The sequence below is a fragment of the Psammomys obesus genome, unplaced genomic scaffold, assembly GCF_907164565.1.
Source record: "Psammomys obesus unplaced genomic scaffold, mPsaObe1.curated_primary_1811, whole genome shotgun sequence".
Lineage (NCBI taxonomy): Eukaryota > Metazoa > Chordata > Mammalia > Rodentia > Muridae > Psammomys > Psammomys obesus.
Window position 1 is genome coordinate 14,497,804 of NW_026596051.1, and position 23,776 is coordinate 14,521,579.

At 51.2% G+C, this 23,776-nt stretch overlaps 1 protein-coding gene across 1 annotated transcript in view; it reads right to left on the reverse strand.

The window, feature by feature from the left end:
• The window catches only part of Ap1b1 (adaptor related protein complex 1 subunit beta 1), a 79,975-nt gene extending 59,976 nt beyond the window's left edge, over positions 1 to 19,999 (reverse strand). Inside the window, exon 1 of the mRNA XM_055624257.1 lies at positions 19,834 to 19,999. The gene's annotated coding sequence lies outside the window, so the exon portion shown is untranslated. The remainder of the gene's footprint in view (positions 1 to 19,833) is intronic.
• Positions 20,000 to 23,776: the final 3,777 nt, after the last annotated feature.

Here is a 23,776-nt window from a genome sequence, read left to right on the forward strand (position 1 = left end):
AGGAGGCTTAAGAGTGGGGGTGAGGACTGAATTGCCGGAGGGGTCTACAACACCCAGCAGGGCAGATTTCCCCGCGAGGCTGTCAGCTGTGCCTGTGAGAACACTGGAGGGGGAGAGAACCTGTGGCCCACCTTGTCTGACTGGGAGTACACTGCAGGTTAGTAGTGTCGGGCCTTCCTGGCTGCACTCCTGGGAAGGCCCGATTATCACCAGGTAGGGCAGGGACCTAGCGAAGGCAGGTTTCATACCCAGAGCTAGGTGCAGAGCATCATACAGACCAAGGTTTTGAGGGCTAGCCGTGTGACTTGGATAAGTCTCTTCAGCTCTCCAGGCCTCAGTTCACTCATGTGAAAATTGAGGGCTACCCAGAAGTTGCTGTTATGTGAATGGGCTAGTGGCACAGGTTAGGTATATAGTGAGTACATAAGACATGGGCCAGCCAGGTATGTGGTGGCTGGTCCTCTTTTGAACTTTCCCAGTTAATAACATTATTACTTTTTCTTTTTGAGAGTCTCAAACTCAGTGGATAGCTGAGGATGACCCTGAACGCCTGACCCTACTGGTGGGATCACAGGCATGTGTCACTGTGTCTCTCATGTTATGTGATGGAGTCCAGGGCCTTATGCATGTTAGGGAGGCACTCTCCCAGTGAGCTACACACCCGGTGTGTTATTACTCTCCAAGCAACTGTTACTACAGACATTAAGGAGTGGTTCTGTGAGCCCATCTCTCCGCAAACAACCCCTAGGTGCAAGACAGGGTCCTGGCAGCTCCACTTCATTCAGGAGCCTTGAGTGGGCACATCATTTGGTCAACGGCTCATTGTCTTCACCTTTTTCCTCCTCCTCCTCCTCCCTGATTGCCAGCACTCTGGTTCTGGGCGATTGTCCCAGCCTTCAACCTGCCCTTTGAGCCTTTTGCTGGTTTGGTAGCACCTCAGATGCTTACCTGTGCAGTCATGAACCTGCACAACATTGTCATATGTAAGATGAAGCAGAGACACTAGTAATAACAGCTTCTAAGACTCTAAGGCCATGTGGCTAGCACTGAGGCCACCTAAAAAAGCCCTGGGCTTGGGGGACATATGACCTGGGTTGTGGGCAAAGGGGAAAAATGTCTGTGCCCATACAGTGGATGCATGCTTGTGTTTACACACAGCAATGAAGTAGCCATTCCCACTACAATGTGGACGAGCTTTGAAAGAAGTCAGATGTGTATATATCTCAGTTATTGAAAGGTGTATCTGTATGTGCACCCACGTGTACGCGCTTTGGAACAGTGAAAGCATTGATAGGGGCTGCGGGTGTAGGTCATTTGGTAGAGTGCTTAGCTAGTATGCACAAGGCCCCGGGTTCCATATTCAGCACGATAAGAACCAGGCATGACGGTGCATGCCTGTGATCCCAGCACTTAAGTAGAGGCAGGAGGATTAACTCCAGGTTGTCATCATCTTCATACTGGGTTTGACGACAGCCTGACAGTAAAGCAGGGGCTTCAGGACTAGCATCTCAGGCTCTAAGCCATAACTCATGACCCCACTGGCCTTGTGCAGGTCTTTGATTTTTGTGAACACTTACTGAGCTATAGCCCCAGCTGCCGTGCGAGCATTTTGGCCTCTCTGAGTGGGGAGACAGCTTGGGGCAGCTTGGCTGGGGCGAATTCAAGGATGAAGTGTGTGGGAGTGTGGGTGTATGCGTGTGCCATGCTTAGCACAAGACACTTTCTCGATGGCGGCTGCTTGTGTGTGTGACAGGAGCCCACCCTGCTGCAACTGGGAAAGCCAGGAGTATCCACGCTCCAGAAAGCCTGCCTGACGGCACTGATTAATCATTCTCAGATGGCCTGAGATGCAGTTCCGCGGATGAGCTCCGGCCTACTAGGCACACGGTGTCATAAAAACAGTGATGATACCCGGAATGAAAGGAGAGGAGACAGGTCCCGGGCTCAGGCTCTGCCCTTAGTGGTTCTTGCTTGCCCCTCACCCTCGCATGCTTGCACTAGCTTAGGCTGCTTCTGGGAGGGCTGAGCAGAGCCTGCAGAAGCCAGGCCTCCTCCCGGCACCGCAGAGCCCCTGGTACTACACCGGGCCTTTTCCCTGTAACCTCCAGGAGTACCTGGCAGCTGTAGATCTCTCAGTAGGGACTGCAGAGGCTCCTGCTGGCAGCTTGGGCAGGCTGCCTCCCTCGTCCTCCTCTGGCTCTGCAGGACACAGCTCCTTGACGAGGCCAGGGCAGGATGCCCAGGTCCAGGCAACTGCAGTATTCTGGTACCAATCTCAAGGCCATCTGAGGGGCCGGCTCCCCATCTGCTTTCTCTGGGTCTCTTTCCATCCTGGCCTCTCTTTCCCTATCTAAAATCAAACAGCTTGCATCTGGATCATTCTTAAATTTTAGAAGAGGGTCGCAGACACTGCCTCTGAACAGTCCTCATAGATGCACAGGACACGGTATTTTGTTCAATTTACAAGTCACTTCCGCTCCTACCAGACCCACCGAGAACCTGCCAGGTTGAGAATTTCTTCGTTTCTTTTTGATTGGTTTGGGTTTTTGCTCTCTGGATCCCTAGGGCTTTAGAGTGCGAAGCACATGTTCCTTTCATCCCCATCCCCACAGAGCTGCTGCTGCTGTTTGCAAAAAAAAAAAAAAAAAAAAAAAAAAAAAAAAAGCAAATTGCAAAACAAGGGTAAGTACAGGACGGTTGTTTAAAAGCCTAGGTTTTAAGATACACTTTGGAATGCAGAGGGAAGTCTGCAGAGTCAAAGGATGGGCAGCTCCAGGCTCCTCTCTGGAGAGCAGGGCCTCCTGGGCTCTCACAGAGCCCGCAGACACGTCTGTCGTGGGGTATGCCTTTTACACGTTTGTTTTTAGGGATTCCTTTCCATTTAAAGTACTTTCCTAAAGCAGGTATGGTGGCAAACACCTGTGCTCCCAGCACCCACGAGACTGAGGCAGGAGGGTTTTGAGTTTGAGGCCAGCTAGGGATACACAGCAAGTTCCAGGCTCCACTGGGAAATCCTGTTTCAAAAGAAGCAACATAAAAAGAAAACAAAATGTTAAAGGGGGGGGGGGGCTAGAGAGATGGCTCAGTGGTTAAGAGCACTGTCTGCTCTTCCAAAGCACCCAGGTTCAATTCCCAGCACCCACATGGCAGCTCACAACTGTCTGTAACTCCAGTTCCATGGCATCTGACACCTTCACACTGATGCACATCAAATAAAATTAAATAAGTTATTTAAAAAATGTTAAAGTGAAATAAAATAAAATGTCTGTGTAATTTCATTAACAATTTCAAATTCCCTAGGCCACTGATCCTTTTGTGGAGCATACTGAGAGTCAGCAAGGGACCCAGAATAATCAAGAAGACTCAAGCCTTGGAAGTCTGACTCACAGATCATCCATAGCATGAAGCCATGACTTAACACTTAGCCCTGGGGCCCTAAAGGCAAGACAGTAAACCCATAAAGGCCTTGGCTTATCCTCCAAAAGGGTGAATGGTAGTTCCTACACGTCAGAGAGTTACTTACTTTGGTAAGATGAAATAAAAGTAGTAGGTTTTTATTTATTAAATAAAAGACTCAAATTTGGAGGTGAAGGAGAAAGATCAGGAGCTCCAGGTCCTGCTTGGCTACATACTGAGTCCAGGGTTAGCCTGGGCTACATGAGACCCTGAAGAGAGGGAGAGGAAAAAAAAAGAAAGGGAGAAGAAAGGAGAAAGGGAGAAGAAGGGAGGGAGAGAGAGAGAAAGATAGAGATTGTTTTGAGGACTCTGCCTGGTTACCCAGTGGAAGTTGTAGGTTTCATTTGCTATAGGCAACTTTTCCCCAAAGGCTGGATCTCAAAGTAGACCCCCCAGAAGGCCTCCCCAAGGCCAGGAGCACAGAGGACAAATGTAGCTCATGGGATTTGGCTGGACTGGCATCTGGCACCAGTTCAACCATGAGGCTATAAAAACCCAGACATCACCTCATTGCTGTCTCATCAAAAAAGGAGCATTTTCCTGCATCCCTTTCCAGAGGACGAATTCCTGCCAGTGTGCTGCCTGGGAGGAAGTTGGGGCAGGGTGGAGAGGCTACAGAGTTCTCTTCCTCTTGGGGGTCAGAGGAAAGGCCCAGCATCATGGCAGCCCTGGCCTGCGTCTTGGTAACCGTGTGGGGACCCTCTACTCTTACCCCTGCTCTGTAACCCTGTCTCTCTGTGATGGACGTGTTAGCATCCTTGTCTAGTGAGAACCTGCTTCTTAAGGCACAGGGTCCTCGGTTGTGGCTACAGTCTGGATTTACAGTACCTCCAACTCCAGAGCTGGAGGTCTCAGCTTCCCAGGAGCCAGGAGGCCTTTGCTGTGAGCATAGCTCTCCTCTCTCTCTGTGTTGTCCAGATGGGCTTTCCTGCCTCAGCCATTTAAGTAGCCAGTATTATAGGACTGTATCACATCCCTTTTGCTAGTACAACTCTCCTTCAAATTCCATGGGGGAATTCTGGGCAGGTCTGGAACCCCTCCTGAATACTCTGGTATTCCTCTCAGGAGTATATGGTCAGCCGGTTAATGTTGACAAGTGTTCCTGCTGTTTGGGTATTTGCAGTGCGACCTTGGACCCACTGCCTGGCCTTCCACTGCATGCTCAGCCTCCTGAGAACTTACCTCTGCAGACTTCATTTTCCAAGCTCCTTTGCCAGCCAGCGCTGGTTAGGTCCAGCCAATGAGAAACACCAAGGGGCCGGCATTGGTTTTAGTGTGTAGGGGCTGGGATTTCCCCAGGGTCTCTGTTCCTCAAGGACACTGTCACTCACAGTTCCAAAGGGCTTAGATCTGGTCATACAGTCTACACGCGCACACACACACACACACACAGGCTACTTAACTCCCATTGGACTTTTCCAATTGCCCTTCTTGTGCTCCCTATTTTTCTCCTAAAGCATCTACTTCAAATCTCTTTCTCTCACATACACATCTTTTAAAATTTGTGTGAAATAGCTGGGTGGGTTTTTGTGTTGTTTCTCAAAAGCTCATTTTGTGTTCGAAAAACATCTCAGGCTGAGGATGCCGCTCCGTAGATAGGGTGCCTGCAGAGCATGCACAAAGCCCCGCTTCCATCCCCACTGCAGAAACCAGGCATGGGAGGTGGAGACAGGAAGACCAAAGCTCAAGGTCATCCCTGGCTACATCTTGTCTCTAAATAAATGACTATGGCATCTTCTCGGTTGTTTAAGTTCACTCCCACACATTCCCAGGGCTCATGCCGTGCCCCAGCCGTCACTGTCAATTCTCCAAATCCTGTGGGCCGCCTGCTTGTGACTTCCACTCTGCAGGTGTCAAAGAGCTGCTCGGGCATCCCTTCTCAACCATACCAAATCCCATGGGGTTAACAGGAGGAAAGACTGAGGCTGACTCCCCGACCAGGGATGTCTATAACCCCCACTCTGGCTTTCCGTGAGCCCCTCCCTTCCTCTCCTGACCTGGGCACACACACGCTGCTGTCCCCTCTCCAGATGAGAGCGGATTGCTGTCATTGGATTCCTCCACTGAGCGGCACCTGCTCGGAGGTGTGGGGGTGTTCTGGGTCTCGGCTGCCCATCTACCTAAGGACGCCAGGTAAAAGCACAGCAATAATGACAGTAACTACAATCCGCATCTTGTTGGTGCATATTCAGTCCCAGTCTGTGGGAAAGAGCCTGAGTTCTAAGCACTGGCTCCAAGACCCTGACGCCTCCAGAATAAGAGGCAAACTGTACACTGGAAAAGCCCCAGGGTCTCTAGAATTAACTCAGTCTCCCCTATTCCTCAAGGAGATTTCAACCTTTGGATGTCTGTCCTTGGAGAGAGGAGGATCCCTAGGGTCACTCATTCACCTAGGGTGGGGAGAGTCAAGAAGCCTGTTGAAGGGCAACCCCTACAACCTGGTGGAGCCCTGGAGCACAGCAGTGACCGGGGCAGTGAGCAGGAGCGTGGCACAAGGCGAGCGCTGGCCAGGCAGCTGGCCATGGGGAGGCACAGCAGCTACAGGAGGAGGAGCCCAGAGCTCAGGGGGGGGCACCAAAGACTCAGGGGCCCACACTGCTGCCAGGGCATGGTGGGCCCACAGTATGGGGTGGAAGGCATCTCACAGACTCCAATAAACACACACTGGACTTGTCTGGGAGTATAGAAACCTGCTTAGAAAGAGTTAGAGACACATCCTGAGCTTTTTAAGGACTTATGTTAGCTGGGAATGGGTCACTGCACTGTCTTCATTTGGAGAAAGGCTTTTGGATTTCTGAGCCATTTACAAACAATTTTAAGAGCTCAGAACCCGAGGCTGGGAGTGTCACTCGGGGGAAGAACGTTTGTCTCGGCTGCCCTGGTTCCAGCCCCAGCGCTACAGCGTGCACAGGACGCACAGTGGGGTATTCAGCATCTCCCAGCAAGACCCTTGGCCCATGGTCAGGGTTCGGTACACGGGTACTGGGGCTGAGTCCGCTGCAAGAACCAGACAGGTTGACAAATGCTCTGATCGAGAAAGCTGAGTGTTAAGCCAGAAAAAGTCTTCCCCAGGAGGGCGTGGCAACTGGTTATCCTGAAAAAGTACACACACAAGCCACAGGCAGAGCAGGCTGCGCTCATGTACACAGGAATATACAATCATTGGGCTATGACGGAGCACATATTTAAGCCCAACACTCAAGAGGCAGAGGATGGCTGAATTCAAGGCCAGCCTGGTCTATAGAGCGAGTTCCTGGACAGATAGGGCTACACAGAGAAACCCTGACTCAAACAACCAAACTAAACTAAACTAAAAGAAAAAAGGAATCTACAGTCATGCTCATATACACACACACATATATATAATAACAAAGAAAAAGAGAAATTATGTTATTATGTCATAATTTTCAAAACAATTTTTTTTTTTTTAAAGAGAAAGATGATTGTTAGAATGAGTGTAGCATGGGGGAAACAAGAAAAAAAGTTCCACTCATCCCAACAGAGGCAATGAAAGAAAGGTTCCCATTTTTTGGGACAGATAGGGTCTCGCCATGTATTTACGGCTGGCCTGGGTCTCACTGTGTAGACCAGGCTGGCCTTGAATGCATAGGGACCCACCGGTCTCTGCCTCCCAAGCTCTAGGACTAAAGGTGTGCGCCACCTAGCTTGCTTGCTTGCTTTCCTTTTTTTTTTTTTTTTTTTTTTTTTTTGAGACAGGTTTTCACATAGCTCAGGCAGGCCTTGAACTTCTGACTGGGATTACAGACTTGTGCCATTATGCCTGACTCAAAGTAGATTCTGGACTAGCAGTGAGTGGATGAACCAGTGGAGGGGGATCAGGAATGAGCAAGGGAGAATAGCAAGAGCAATGGCTGTCGCATGAGAGCCAACAAGTTATTCCAGGAGTGGGAAGGAAGCCTGCACTGGGAACAATGGGAAGAACAGCATTGTTTACAGGAACTATAGGCGTCAGATCTCAAGCCTCTTCTGGATGACCTTGGGCCAGCTGAGCAACCTCTCTGCTAACTGAGCCGAGGTGCTGTCACAGTTCTAAGACGGAGGTACTGCACGGAGGTGCTGTAGGCCTGCTCTCCACAGGAGCAGAGCAACCATTGGAGAGCAGACTGTCAAGCTCCTGGCCGTCCTACGCCCTCCTCACAGACCCCCAGTGTTGGGACCCACTCGGATGTCCCTCTTCCTGCCTGCCATAGAGCTGGGATCACCTAGAACACTTGGAGATGCCACCGCCAAGTGCTGTGTCACCACTGCCTTGAGCAACACAAACGCATCTTCCTGCTGTTGCCTGGAGCTTTGGCCTGGATCCTGGGAGCGAGGCTAGGGATGCTGGGCCTTGAGGGAGCAGGAGACCCATGTTTACGGTTGCTTGCTAGTGCTGGGCCCAGCACAGGGATCCTATTTTAACGGCTGGGACTAGAGACTAGAAGCACTGAGGGAGGCAGGAGTCCTGTCCAAAGCCACAGAGCTGCAAGGCTGCGTGGCTCCTCCTCCTCCGCTATTATACCTCTCTTTTTGGTCGGCTCCTGTCTGCCTAGTTGTCATGGTCCCCATGGGGACACATAAGTGCTTCAGTTGAAGGACTCATTGGCAGGGAGATATGGAGGGGAATTAGAAATATGGATAGTGGTAGCTAGCTGGCTTCCAAATCATTTACCCAGACAAATGGAGAAACTGGGGGACATTGAGTTTTGCTTTAATTTTCCCCCTAAGACACTTGAAGACACCCAGCCCAACATAGTTATGTTGGGACAACCTGCCCTAACATCTTGGAGGCCTGCTGGGCCCAGGCTGTGGTCTGAAACAGCCTGACCATCTGCAAACAGGGACCTAGACAGAGCTCTCCAAGAGGACTGTTTGCCAGCAGTTCTGGAGAGAGCCCACAGAGAGCCGTAAATCAGGCACTGCGGCTCTGGTGCAGTGCAGAGAACAGGCAGGCGCCAGGGCCCAGAAGATCCCCTACGGTGGCCCAGGCTCCGCAGAGGGACCGGCTTGTGAGCTGGTGCTGAGTTGGGCTCAGATGGTTCCAGCTCAGGGTGAGCTGAAGGCCAGAGAGGACCCCTGAGTGGCACCTGGTGATTGTCCCTGCAGCTAGGTGGAAAGAGAGGTAGGAGGAAGGCCTCGGGCCCTGACTTCTACAGCTGGCTCTGGAGACCAGAAGCAGTCTGGAGTTTCTGGCTAGGAGGGGCCATATGGGGAAGGAAAAACAGAAATTGAGAGTCCAAGGCAAGACGATGACATAACTCGCTGACAAGGTAGCTGAGGTGGTGTCACAAACAGTACTTTGTGAGCGATGACCACTTTTATGACAGCAATTGAGAATATTGTTCTGGTGCAGAGCAGGGAGCAGAGAATACAGGCACTCCAGTCCTGGCTCTGCTGGGCACCACAGAACACCCTGAGTACTGTGATGGTGGCCTGCAGAGCTGGGTCAGAGGTCTCCAGCTCAGCACCTTGTGGGGCATACAGTTGGGAGTTCCTGTTCTGTGTCATGCATAGTGCCTTGAACGACATTAGCCCCCAGAAAACAGCCACAAGGGATGAAGGAAGCCAACCCATACAGGGCAGAGAGAGAAACAGCAACCCCATAGTCTGAAGTAGTTTTAAGTGTGTCGAGAGGCAGCCAACCCCTGGAAAGCCACTCCTATTCCAAGGTGACAAAAAGCCCAATGAGCCATATGCCTTACTTGCTCTCCCTCCCCTTCCCCTGCAGCAGACAGCAGGCCGGGCCCCTCCTCTCCCCCCAGCCTAGGAGGGAGGGCCATCTGCAGAACACTGGGGTAAAGCACTTAGGATGCAGTCATGATATTCCGGACACAGAGCTTTGCATCTAACTCTGCCAGCAATATTCACCGTCAGCGTCTGCTGTGTAGCAAGGAGGGTCATAAAGACTCTGACCATTCTCAGAGTCCGCACCCTCCGGTCTCCCAGCCCCTGATGGCCTCCGACCTTCCCCACCTTGCTTCTGCTTCCACGTTACCTATAAATGACCCTCTACATCTGCATTAGTCTAGGACCCAGGGCTGGAGCGACGTCTCAGGGGCCAAGACCTCAGACTGCTCTTCCAGAGGACCCGAGTTCCTTTCCCAGGACCCACATCAGGTAGCTCGTCGGTCTCGAACTCTAGCCCCAGGCTATCTGATTTCTCTGGCCTCTGGATATCTGTACTCAGGTGCACATACCAACACACACACAATTTCAAACAACAAAAATAAATCCTAGGCTGGGTGGTGTTGGCACAGGTAAACATGTGAGTAAGCCCAGCCCTCAGGAGGCAGAGGCAGGTGGGTCTCTGAGGTCAAGGCCAGCCTCATCTACAGCAGGAGTTCAGGACAGCCAGGGCCACACAGAGAAACCCTATATTGAAAAACAAACAAAAAGCCCATGCCCCCCCCCCCTGCTTCCTGCCTGTGGGTCAGAATATAAACTCTCTTTCTTTCTCTCTTTTTCTGCCTCCCGCTTGTAGATTAAAATGTGAGCTCTGGCCAGGCACAGTGGCACATGCCTATAATCCTAGCACTCAGGAGGCAGATCTCTGCGAGTTTGAAGCCAGCCTTATCTACAAAGTGAGTTCAGGACAGCCAAGGCTACACAGAGAAACCCTGTCTTGAGAGAAGATGTGAGCTCAGGCGTTCCCTGTCTCCATACCGTCACTCTGCCGTCACAGACTCTAGCCCACAGAAACCATATGCCCAATTAAATTATTTCATTTAAAAGTTGTCTTGGGGCTGGAGAGATGACTCAGAGGTTAAGAGCACTGGCTGTTCTTCCAAAGGTCTTGAGTTCAATTCCCAGCAACCACATGGTGGCTCACAAGCATCTATAATGAGATCTGGTGCCCTCTTCTGGCTTGCAGGTGTACATGCAGGCAGAACATTGTATACATAGTGAATAAATAAATCTTAAAAAAAAAAAAAAAAGTTGTCTTGGTCATGTTGTCCCTTCCTAGCAATAGAAAAGTGACTATGACAGTGCATATGGCACATTTTCTCTTCTTGTACATTTGCTGGGGACACAAACATTGAGACTAATTCCATAACCCAGTTGTTGTGAATAGTGCAGCAGTAAATGGCAGATCTCTAAGTTCAAGGCCAGCCTTATCTACAAAGTGAGTTACAGAACACCTAGGGCTACACAGAGAAACCCTGCTTTGAAAAACCAAAGTAAAATAAAAATGAAAATAGTCCTTTAGGAGCTGGGCAGTACTGGTGTATACTTTTAATCCCAGCCCTTGGGAGGCAGAGGCAGGTGGATCTCTGTGAGTTCAAGGCCAGCCTGGTCTACACAGTGAGTCCAGGACAGTCAGGACTACACAGAGAAACCCTGTCAGGGAGGGAGGGGATATTATCTCAGGTGCTCCCTGTTGCCATATCTTGCTCTGCCATCAGAGACTTTAGCCAGGAGTGACAGAGCTGAATCATGTGACAATTCTACTTTGAGTTTGTTGAGGAGCCTCCATGTTGCATTTTTAGAGACAGGGTCTCACTGGGTCACCTCGTCTGTCCTGAAACTCACTCTGTAGACCAGACTGGTCTCCAACTCACAGAGATCCACCATCCCCTGCCTCCTAAATTCTAGGGTAAAGGCATGCACCATCATGCCCAACTTTGCCATGCTTTTCAAGTTTTTGGTAGTTTTTCTGAGAAAAACTGTTTCCTGGGAAAGTCATAATTTCCTGGGTTTTCATATGTTCAGCAGCAGCGTACAACCATCACCACGATGGATTTTTAAAACATCTTTCTCAGCCCCAGAGGAACCTCCAATCCCCTCACTGCCTAGCTCACCTAGGTGGAGTCTCATAATATTCAACACCTTTTGATTGAGGAGGTTCTTTCTTTCCCCTGGATGGTGCTAGGGCAAGTGCTCCACCAATGGGCCAATCTCTAGCCCCCAGGCCAACCGCTGACCATTTCCTTGATGGAAGTGAGAGGCTGAGACCCATGACCTAACTTTATCTAAGGACCCTGACCAAACTATGATAAAGGTTTAAAGACAGAAATCCTCTTCTTTCTCGCTGACTCCTAAAGTTTTTGAGCCTGGGGCGGGGGGGATAGGGGAGTTCTTCCAACTCAAGGCTCCAATTCTAAATTCCTCCATAACACTCAGGGGTATGACAGAGAAAGCTCAGACCCAGGAAGTCCACTTCACTTCTTTTTTATTTGTTTGTTTTTGATACAGGGTTTCTCAGTATAGCCTTGCTGTCCTGCTTAGACTTGCTTTGTAGACCAGGCTGGCCTTGAGTTCACAGCGATGAGACTACAGCGATGTGTCACTGTGCCTGGCTCCACTTGACTTCTCCATGAATCCTGTGCCCAGTCCTTTAGCTGTGCTGCCTCCTTTGGGAAGCTCGCCCTAGCTGCTGAGCTTTCTTGGTTATATGTGTTTGTCTGTGCAGGTGGTAGACTGGCATCCTGAAGAAGAACCAGGGTCACTGAGAGAGGCCCAGCAGGACAGGAAGGGAAAGAACGCTGTGCTGTCAAGCAGGATGCTGGAGCGGGTTCCAGGTCCAGGGGAGCAGACATCCAGCCAGCACCCCGGCCAATCAGGCTCTCATCCCTCCACTCCTAACAATCACCTGGGAAATGGCACCATTAGGTTCATGGTCTAGGAAAACTGCAAACCTGAGAGGTTGGTGGTCTGCATAAGGCACAGGCACCCACTAAGACTGATGTGCTAATTTTCAAATTGCCCCTCCCCCCTGGAACAGTATAAGTCAGGGATTCCTGTTCGAGGGCCCGTGGCTCTCCAACTATTCCTCCATCAGATAGTATAAAAGTAGTTTTGTGGGCTGGAAAGGTGGCTGGGGGTGAAGAGCTCTGCTGGAGTTCCTAAAGAGGAGGGATCATGTTCATGGCTGAACCCTGGGTGCTGCCTGGAGCAGACTCCAGGAAATGTCTGTGGATGAGAACACAGGTGGGGGAAGGAGAACCAGTACCAGTGTGTGGACTTGTGAATCAAGAACTCATTTGAGAGTTTGTGCGTAAGGCCCTGGGCTCTGTCCCAGCAACAAACACAAGAAGAGAATCTTGGCAAATTATTGCTTGCTAGATGCTGTGGCAGAGGGTTCCAGAGTTTGCGGTTAACAGGGGCTACATTGTGAGACCTTCTCTCAAAAACCTAAATTAGTTATTATCATTTCCTAACACTTGTATCAAAAGCATGGTATAATTCCAGCCCTGAGGAGGAGAAAGAGGGATCTTCCCTGGGACCTACTGGCCAGCTCGCTGATGATTCAGATCCTGTCTCAATAAACAGAGTGGTGGAGTATAGTGGCACAATCCGTTAGTCCCAGCACTCAGGGAGGCACAGGCAGGTGGATCTCTGTCAGCGTGAGGCCAGCCTGGTCTACAAAGCAAGCTCCAGGACAGTCAGAAATTCTGTCTTAAAAAAAGCAAAAAACCAACCAAACAAAATAATGCAGCGTGACTGAGGAAAACACCCAGCACTGACCACTGGCCTCCACAGCTCTGCACACACGCACACCCGCGCGCACAGAATCTCCGGACAGTTTGGCATCTTGGCCCTCTTGAAGATGAACCCACACGATCCCGCAGTTTTGGATGTGCCTAGCCCACACTGCTCATCGAGGGACGTGGTGGCAGGAGGGCACCCACGGTGCTTACTGTGAGCACAGGACAGCTATCCCAACACCCCCCTCTCTCCTCACACAGCCCGGACCCCTCCCCAGAAGTTGCTGCCAGCCTGAGACCTGGGCAGGGAAGACCTGCAGCCTCAGAGGTCAGGGTGGCCTGAGCCCCAAACCTGGCTCTTCCACAAACTCAGCAGGACCCTCCTCTCTGATACCATCATGGTCCCAGGGGGAGGAGCTAGGCACTCCCCCAGGGCCCTGACAGCACAGACACCCCACCCACCACCAGAGTCCAGAGTTTTCTCCTCAAATCCCAGGGACACCAGTGAGTCCCACTGCAACCATGACTACTCCACTTGAAAAAGACAAAACCCGTGATCCAGAGAGGAGAGGTGCTTCAGGTGCCTACCCTGACATGGTGGTGTTGGCATTCAGCTTTGGGTTAGGCTGATGGGATGCTCTAGCTCATCCAGGAAGTAAGTGTTATAGTCACTGCAGATATCTGAATGTGTCGGTCATCACCAGGGATCTGCTGAGCAAGGGAGGAAATTGATGCTCATTAGAAATTCTCAGACCTGGAAAAGAGCTTGTCTAGCATGTGGGAGACCCAGGGGTCATCTCCAGTATAGGGTGGGAGGGGCACAGACAGACAGACAGACAGACAGATAGAATAATAAGAGAAGGAGGAGCAGTTGGAAGAGAAGAGGGAGGAGGAAAAAGAAATACTCAGAGGACGTATTACGCTGAATTGCAGTTTGTCATATTACCTGGAAAGTATTCAAGATGGAAGGGTGATTGGGGATGTAGCTCAGGATAGTTGTCTAGTGTCCACGCTGTCTGACATCCTATCCTTAGCCACATGTATACACACACACACAGACACACACACACAAACACGGTGGTGGAGAATGGTGGTCCAAGCTTGGCGTCCCAGCACTGCTGTCTAAGGGATTCTATTTCTGTGACCAAACACCCTGATCATAAACACCTTGGAGTTTATTTCAGCAGGGTCTCAGGCCATACTCCATTGCTGAGGGAAGTCAGGGCCTAAACTGGAAGGCAGCAGCTGATGCAGAGGCCACAGAGGAATGCTGCTTACCAGCTTGTTCGCCATGTTTAGCTTGACCTGCTTTCTCATAGAACCCAGGACCACCAGCCCAGGGATGGCACCACCCACCCTCCACATCAATCACTAGTTAAGAAAATGCCCTACAGCCTTGCCAATGGGCTAATCTTGTGGGAGCATTTCACGTGGGCTATTCCTCCATTCTTTCACTAATGCCCAAATCCTGGGCCCCTAGATGCAAGAAACTTCCTACTCCCACAAGCTCATGGCCTGGGAAGGGTCAGAAGATGTACGTGCCAGTGACTCCAGGCCTTTGCCTAGGTCCCACAATGCACACTTAGGAAATGCGCAAGACGCACAGCACCAGAGACAATATGGAGGATGAGGAAGGCATCCTGGGGAGGCCAGCTCTCAAGCGGGACAGCGTGGTCTTCCAGAGCCAGGCTGTGAAACCTGTCTCTGTCTGTGTCTCTGTCTTTCTGTCTCTCTCTCTCACACACACACACATACACACACCAGTAAGAGTGTCACCAACTGTCCTTCACAGATAGCTAAGATCTCAAGGGCTACTCTGCCTCCTCTGCCCTCCACCACTAACACCTTATAGCTGCAGCTCAAGCGCCCACTCTGGTGTGGCTGGGTCTCTGGTACAGGTCCACCTGGGTCTCCTTTAGTCTTCTGACCTAAGCACAGGGCTGAGGTAGACACTTTAGGAGCTTTCCTGGCACACGTCTTCCACGCTGGCATCTCCTGCCTTTGAGCGAGTGCCACGGTGCTGTTGGGCTGTCTATGTCCTCACACAGCCTGACTGCAGAGTGACAGGTCAGAGTGTGCTGTCCCAGGAAGGATAGATTCATCTCCACCCAGCCTGGAGTTGCAGAACCCCATTGAGCTATTTATTTTTATGAGGGTCTAATGTATCTGAGGCTGACCCTAAACTTCTGATGTCCCTGCCTCTGTCTCCCCAGCATGACCGGTTGGTGCAGTGCAGGGGACCGGTGAATGGCATCCCTAGCCCCTGGGGCCTCGTTCAAAGCCCAGTCTTGCCTCACTGACCCGTCAAATTTGACCATCAGGAGTGAAAAATGTTTGTGTCTGTTTTGTTTTTTGGAGATAGGGTTTCTCTGTGTAGCCTTGGCTGTCCTGGACTCACTTTGTAGACCAGGCTGACCTCAAACTTAGAGATCCGCCTGCCTCTGCCTCCCAGAGTGCTGGGATTACAGGCATGAGCCACTGCGCCCCAGCTTCTTCGGTTTGTTTTGAAGACAGGGTCACACTATCTAGCTCTGGCTGTCCTGAAACTCACTGTGTAAACCAGGCTGGTCTCTCCGTCTCCCAAGCACTCCGAGTAAAGGTGTTATCAATATACCCAGCTGGGGAGTGAACCTTTTTTTTTTTTTTTTTCATTTCCATTATTTTCTTTATTTGTTGAATCTATGAGGTTCAAACCCAGGGCCTTGCATATCCTATGTAAGTACTGAGCTAATGAAGTGAATGAACTTTTAATCCAGCTGCTAATCATTTCAAGTTTCAGCAGCTCCCTCTGCACTCTGGCATCGACTACTCTGGCCTGTGGATTCCTCCTCCTCTGGTGTAGTGTGGTGTGGGGCCTCTCCAGCCCCTCTCCCTGCCAGGCACACTCCTGACCCCCGAGTTCTGCTCCGCAGGAGGACGATCCTGTATACCTGCTGGTACCACACGAGTCAGCAGCCTCAGCAGCCGGAACAAGCAGGCAGGTGCTCACAAGCTGAGGCTGCTCAACCGCTTCCTTGATGACTCAGACCTACCGGGTGAAAATCAATCATCCACCCATCACTGCTTCTGACCCGGGCGTCTCCAGGACTGGGCATTATCGGAAAGCTGAGCCCATCATCATTTTGACTTCCTGACTGTGCTGTCTGGGAATTCTCCCTCTCCCATGCCTCCCAAGGCAACCTAGAAAACATAAAAACCGAAGCCAGTTCTCAACTCCCCTTGCTTCCAGTCAGGTGCCAGAATGACCCCCAGAGCAGAGCCTCCTGCAGCTGTCAGGAGCTGGAGAGGTGCTGGCTCGGCCGGGCCTTCCTGTGAAGTGACGTGTGATCGGCCTTCTCACAGCTGAGGATACCTGCTTCGAAGCCCAGAAAATCGGGTTTGAATTCCAGTTACACCGAAGTCAAGCTGTGTGATTTGGGGCAAGTTAGTCAACCTCTCCGCGCTGAAGTAGGTATAGTGACAGTACTCACTATACCTACTTGGAGGTACTAAGGGGTAGGCCTAAAAGCAGAGGCGCTAGCCAGGCACTAGGGCACACATCTACAATCCCAGAACTTGAGAGGCAGAGACAGAAGGATAGCGAGCTTGAGTCCAGTCTAGGCTCTGTAGAGAGTCCAAGGCTAGCCTAAGCGATGCAGTAAGATCCTGCTTTAAAACAAAACAAGAAGGGCTCAGAGGTCAAGAGCACTGACTGCTCCCTGCAAAGAACCCAGGTTCAATTCCCAACACCTACATGGTAGCTTCCAACTACCTGCAACTCCAGTCCCAGGGGACCTTTTACCATCTTCTGACCTCCACAAGCATCAGGTACACACACAGCACTCACACACATGCACGGAAAACGCTCAGACATGTGAAATAATAACAATAAATCTAAAAACAAGAAAACCGAGACCCGGGGATGCAGCAAGGCAGAGCACCGGCTGGCTAGCATGCACACACATGCCTCTGCGTCTGCCTCCTAGTGTGAATGAAAACAAATAGGACCGTTCTCCCTTTCCGTAGACACAAGCTTCCGGTGTGCTGCTGCTTAGCTTCCTGCTCCAGGTAAGGAGCGGTCTAAGAGCTGAGGAGGACCTGTGAGGAACAAACCCCACTGCATCCCTAGATAAAGGTCCCTCAGGACAGACAGACTAACTCAGGAGCCATAGTCAGAAATCCACTCAACCAAACAGCCCAGAATAGGTGTGGGAGCTGTGGGTGTGGGGTGAGCCAGACCTGTGAATTCACCCAGCAGCACGCAGCCTTTGAGGTAGAATCCGGCTTTCCCTCCACCCCCATGGAGTCCCAGGGCTTCAGAAGTGTGGGCCGCCATGCAGGCCACTGAAGGCTCCGTCAGTACTAGGCGGTCCAGAGGTGTCGAGGCTGTGGGTGGAGCCACAAAGGGAAGACACACAACCGCACATGCTTCTGTCTAGGCTTGCTTCCTAGAGGGTGTAAGGGTGGCAGGCTACCCTTGTTACTACAAACCAGATTCGAGGCAAGCAAAAGGAGGACACATCTTAGAAGGAAGAGGTTGGCAGGGGCAGGAGAATGAAGGCTAAGACAGAATTAGGAGAAACTCAGGAGAAAGGAGGTGGCATATGCTAGGAGCAGAAGAGGAGATGAAGGGAGAGGAGAAGAAGGGAAAAGGGAGCTAGCTAGAGAAAGGAAGGGGCAGTCAGCAGACGTGGGGTAGTATGGTCACTGAAGAGAAAGAAGCAAAAACAAATAAGCAGACGTCACAGACATAAAACTGCTGAACAGGGAAGGTGAGTCTGAAGGTGGCAGAGTGGGCAGGGCCTGAGCCCAGCAAAGGTGCCTACATGCTGGATGTGCCCCTCCCCAAGCACCCTGGTGAGCTGGCTACCCAGCAAAGCTGAGGTTGGAAACTGTCCACAAGCCTGGTGCTGAAATGTTCCTGCTGATTACGCAGAGCATCGATGTCATTTCTCAAGTCCTTGCTAGGCACCTACTGTATGCAACCATTATTCCAAGCACGGGTGAAAATCAGCAGTGGATAAAACAGACAAATATTTCTCCATACAAAGCTTACGCTGTGTAAGAGAAGACAAGGTACACCTTATTTAGGACAAAGAGAAGCAGCAAGGCTGGTGAGATGGCTGTGGGTAAAGGGGCTTGCTGCCAAGCCAGACAATCGGAGTTCAAGCCCCAGAACACACATGGTGCAAGGAAAGAACCAAGTTAGTCTCTGACCTCCATATACATATATATACACACACACATACACACACGCAATAAATTTTGGGAGGTACATACAGAAGATCATGAGTTCAAGGTCCGTCTCAGCTCTATACTGAGTTTAAGGCCAATGCAGACTACCAACATGGGAAAGATGGAGGTAAGGAGGAATGAAGGAAAGGGAGGTAGGTGGTTTTGAGTACTGAAACCCACGTGATGGAAAGAGAGGCGAGTTCTCTAGCCTCCACACACATGCTGTGGCCTGTGTGCAGCCCCTGCACACACTCACTCACACACATAAAGAGACAGACAAGTAAGCAGGCGAATGTGTGGAGGTCTGAATGAGATCCCCCCAATTCCTGGACACCTGAATACTTGGTCCCCAGTTGGCAGCACCATTTAGGGAGGCTCAGAGGGTGTGGCCTTGCTGGAGGAAAGGTGTCCCCAGCGGTATGCCTTCCTACTCATCTGTTTGCTGCTGGGGCTTGAGATGTCCGTTCTCAGCTCTTCCTGCCGTCATGATTCCTAGACAGTGATGGACCATCATCCCTCTAGAACTGTGAGCCCAAATAAGCCCTTCCTTCTACAACTTGCCCTCGTCGTCGTGGCGTTTATAAGAGCAACGGAAAAGTAGCTGACGTGAAATGTGATGCTCTTTAGAAAGAGGACTCACGAGATGGCTCAGCAGTTAAGAGTATGTCTGCTTCTGCTCTTCTGGGTTCCATTCCCAGCACCCACATGGCGGCTCACAACTGTCTGTAGCTCCAAGCCCTGACCCCCTCATACAGACACACATGCAGGCTAACCACCAGGGCACAGAAATAAAGTTTATTAGAGAGAGAGAGAGAGAGAGAGAGAGAGAGGAAGGGAGCTTGGCTCACTCGAGGGCCTGGATTCAACACTAAAAACAAAACAGAACCCAGGATGTGCAGACGCTGGGCGCAGGACTCTCAGCAGAGGCCAGACCCTCCCCATCTTGGCTCCAGGAAGCTACCATCCCTTCTTCGGACTTCCCATCCTCCCCCCAAACAGCTGGGCCCTGCTGTGGAGGGGTCAGGGTTATGTGCAGTGCGTCTTAGGCTTGGATGATGATTTGAGACCTCGGGTTCCATCACTGAGTTAGCTCAGATAACCCACTCCCTCACTCAGGCCTCCGTTTACACATCTGTAAAATAGACATAAGGGCCCCTGCACAGAGGGGTGCCACTGTGGAGGTGCCAAGGACAACGTACTGTGAAAATTCTCTGCTGTGCACACGGGAGGGGAGAGCCCCGCTTACACTGCAGCCTGCCTCTGAGTCGCCAGAAGTCGCCAGCAATACTGAACGAAAGGAGTGGTGACAGAGTGCCTGGTGGGTGCTCAGGGAAGCCCGGAGCTTCACCCTTCCCCTGCAAATATGTTCCAGAGAAGCAACAGCCACAAGGTCCACAAGACCCAGGCGGTGGCCTGACACAGCAGAGGGTGAGGCACCACCCAAAGTCCTCCACTGGGCCCGCTGGGCCTTTTGTCTGGGAGATGCTTAAAGAGCAAATGAGCTGGTACTTCAGCGTGAATGCTTGGCTCTGGAGGATTCCCAGGGCTCAGCACAGGAGCAAGCTCTGGGAAGACACGTCCCAGGAACTCTAGTAAGCATACTTAGCTATGATAGCCCCCACCTCTCACTGTAGTCTAAGCTGGTCTGAAACTCACCACATAGCCCTGACTGATCTGGAACTTACGGCAATCCTCCCGTCTCAGCTTTCCAAGTGCTAGAAGTGGTAAGTCATCTCACCTGGGCTCTCTTCTCCTTTCTGTTGGAGGAATATCCATCATATTTGTTAGCTTTTGTGACTAGAACTTATGAAGAAAAGAGGTTAATCTTGGCTTGCAGTTTTGGAGGTTCTAGTCCAGGATCAGTTGAGCCCAATGCTTTGGGGCTGTGTGGCAAGGCATCATGATGGAACTAAAAAAAAAAAAAAACAAAAAAAAAAAAAAAACAAAAACTCAGTTCATGGCAGGAAGAAAGGAGAAATGAAGATGCCAGGCATGATGGCACACCTGTAGCCCTAGCTCTTAAGCAGGAGGATGGAGAGTTCAAAGCCAGTCTGGGCTACAGAGTGATACCCCGCCTCAGTGAACCAATAAAATTACCTGCAATACCAACACTCAGGAGCCTGAGACAGGAGGAAAGAATGTAAATCTAGTCTACGCTATACAGCAAGACCCTGTCTAAAAAGAAAAAGAGCGTCCTGGATAGTGGATAGTTTTGGAGGTTTTGTTTTGTTTGTTGTTTTGTAACAGGGTTACTCTGTTTAACTGCTGCAGTTGTCCTGGAGCTCACTTTGAAGACCAGGCTGGCCTCAAACTCACAGAGGTCCACCTGCCTCTGCCTCCTGAGTGCTGAGACTAAAGAGGTGTGCCCCCACGCCTGGATGATAGTGGATAGTTTTATGTCAACTTGACACAGGTTAGAGTTAATTGAAAGGTGGGAATTTCAATTGAGAAAATTCCTCCATAGGGTCCAGCTGTAAGGCACTTTCTTAATTATTGATTGATGAGAGAGGGCCCAGCCCACTGTGGGTGGTGCCATCCCTGGGCTGGTGGTCCTAGATTCTACAAGACAGCAGGCTGAGCCAGCCATGAGGAGCAAGCCAGGAAGCAGCACCCCTCCGTGACCTGTGCTTCAGCTCCTGCCTCCAGGTTCCTGTCCTGACTGTCTTTAATGATAGACTATGATGTGGAACTCTAAGCCAAATAAACCCTTTCCTCCCCAACTTGCTTTTTGGTCATGGTGTTTCATCACCCTAAGACAGAGAACAACAGCTAGAGCTAGAGAGCAAGAGAGAGCAGGAGAGAGAGAGACAGAGAGAGAGAGGAAGAAAAGGAGAGGAACTGATGGGGAAGGAAAAAGGAGAAAAGGAAGAAGAAGGGGAAGAGGATAAGGAAAATAAGAGGGAGGGGGAAGAGGAGATGCAGTGATGGGGAAGAAAGGAGGGGGAAGGAGGAAGGAGAGGGAGATGGAACAGAGGACGTGGAAATCACAGCCTCCTTTAGTATGCCCATAGTTTCTGGATACTTCTAAGCAGAACTTGATTACTTAAAATTTTCACCATCTTTCAATGACAAATCTCTGGGAATTAAACCTCTAACATGAAATATTCAGGATCTAAATCATAGCATGAAACATCTTAAAGCTACCATGGGACATTCCAGGCTGAGATCTGGGAAGGACTGAAAACTGTTCCAAGGATTCATCTAGAAAGGCGGGCTCACAGGTTTCAGTAGCATCATTGTCATCTAAAGTGTGTCTATCACACACAACAGAAGCTTAATAAGCAAATGATGGGCGGATGCATATGTTGTCTTATTGGCCGAAAAATGTTAAGGATGCAGGAAGGAAGGCAAAACTAATGTGGACCACAGGTCTTAGAAAAGAATCATGTGTAGACCTGGCTGGCCTGAAACTCCCAGAGATCTGCCTGCCTCTGCCTCCACTGGGATTAAAGGCGAGTGCCACCACTGCCCATAGAAAAGAATTATTCTTAGTTATCTATGAGTCACATGTTTTGTGACAGACTGGGAAGTGCAGTGCAGGGCTTAGCATGGGGACCCCAGCCCCCAGGACACAAGACAAAGTGCACTGCAGGAATTAGGGCTGGAGCCAAGGAACTCCAGGAGGGGACAATGACTCTAAGACTCTTGAAGGAGGCCGCAGACCGCCTTCTGAAGGTGAGTCTGAAGGACTGACCAGGCTTCCAGCATTCATGCCCATTTCAAAGGCACAAAAGTCACACCTGGTCCCTCCTAGAACCCACATTACCTGCAGGCTGATGGTCACCACCGTCACCCTCCCCCATTCCTAGCAGTTCATTTCTGCCGTTAACTGCTAACATGCTTTTCTCACACCCAAGAAAAGCATGCGCATTCTGCAGAGAGCTGAAGAGTCTCAAAGGAACAAGAATCTAATGGCAAAGTTCCAAGCAGAATAGAAAATAAATGGGGAGCCATCTGGGTGCAGGGGGGTGTCTGTACCCAAGACCCCTCCCACAGACATTCTGCAGTGCCTCAGAAAATCTACTCACCTCACCCTTGCAACACTTACCAACTAGCCTTTCTGCCCCTGCCAACAGCAGTGTGACTAGACCTTTAAATTGGGAAAATGCTTCATCATGTTCTGCTTCGCCATGAAAAACTAGAAACTCCCTCCCCCTCCTCCCTAGTGCACTCTCCTTCCAGTAAAACGTGGTTAAAGGGACAGTGCCATCATTTCCCTAGCTGTGAGGGTCAGCCTGCAGCCAGGGGCTAGGAATGAGATAGAGGGCAAGGAAAGAGGGAATCTGTCAGTTCCTGTCCTGGGGATCCCTCCCAAGAGAAAACCATACTAAACTGGGGTTCGGTGTGATAACTGCCTGGGAGAGGCTCTGATCTGAAGAAGTTTACAATAGTTTCCAGAGCTTGTCAGTGGACTTTGGAGTGGTGTTCTCTGCTCTAGGCAGAGGGGGTTTACAGTGAGGGCTTCACGGAGAGCCAGGTACTGAACAGGGCCTGAAGGGTGGGTCACTTCGAGACCTTGCCTTATGACTCATCCAGCCCTCGCCGGTACCGGTACCGCAGAGGGGTTGGAAAACCTACTGAGCCTCCCCTACTCTGTAGGGCCTAGATTAACCCTTCCCATCCGAGGAGTAGACTCTGTCCCTGGTGCTGAAACGGTAGCGCCACGGAGCGTCCACTAACAAGGCATTTGACAGGAAAACCAAACCAAGAACCAGCCATAAAACAAAGCAAGGCCCCAAGTCCGAGCCCCGCCGCCGCCGCCCTTTCACCTGAATCCTCGGCAGGCTCAGGAGCTGTGGACCTTGGGACTGAGAGCCCACCCCAGCACTTCCGTGGGAGCATGAAGGGATGCTTATGGCAGTATGGGCTTATCTACTGTGGGAGCAGGAGCGCGATGACGCAGCGGAGAGGAGAGAAATCGGGCAAGGAAGGGAGAAAGAGAAACTTCTCAAGTGAGAAGTGGGCGCCATAAACACTGGCAATATGTGGGTTTCCTTCCCCGAACTGAGCCAGAGATTGCCCAAGCTGGAAGCTCCTAACAGTACCTGGGGGTTTGGGGCTGCGTCTTGTCTCTGCTGTACACAAGGGTGACCACAATTTGGACAAGGTCATTCAGCTGACAAAGCATAGGCTGACCCCACCCTCCGCCCCGTTGGCGGAACGGGTCTAGGAGTCAAGGATCTTGCAGCCTGCTCGGGGGCCCTCTGCTTCCTGGCTGCCTACAGTTGTCCTTGCCGGGCAAGGCGCAGCCTCCACTTGCAGTGTTGGCCACTGGACTTGTCAGGGAACGCCAAGTTCCCCCTCTCAGCGCTCCCTTTCTCCTTCTGCAGTGTCCCCCAGGGAACTCCGCAGTCCTCTCAAACTCCACGTCCCCTTCCCCTACCACGGAGACAGCAGCCAGCCGCAGCGTTCCTTAAGCCCCTCCGGGTGGCCGGCGACTACTCTAGGGTCGGGAACCCTGCCCCTCCGGCCAGGAGGTCCCCCCAGTTATCCCCAGTAGCGTCCATTGTGCGACCCTCCAGAACCCCTTCCTGGATGGCCGCAGGTCTCTGCACTCCTCATCTCAAGGCCCTCTCGGTTAGGGAACCCTGTGTGGCCTCTCCTGGGGGCGGGGGCGGGGGGAGCATCCGCTCATAGCCATCACTGCGAGTCCCCCTTGCTTCTCCCCGCAGGCCCCCTGC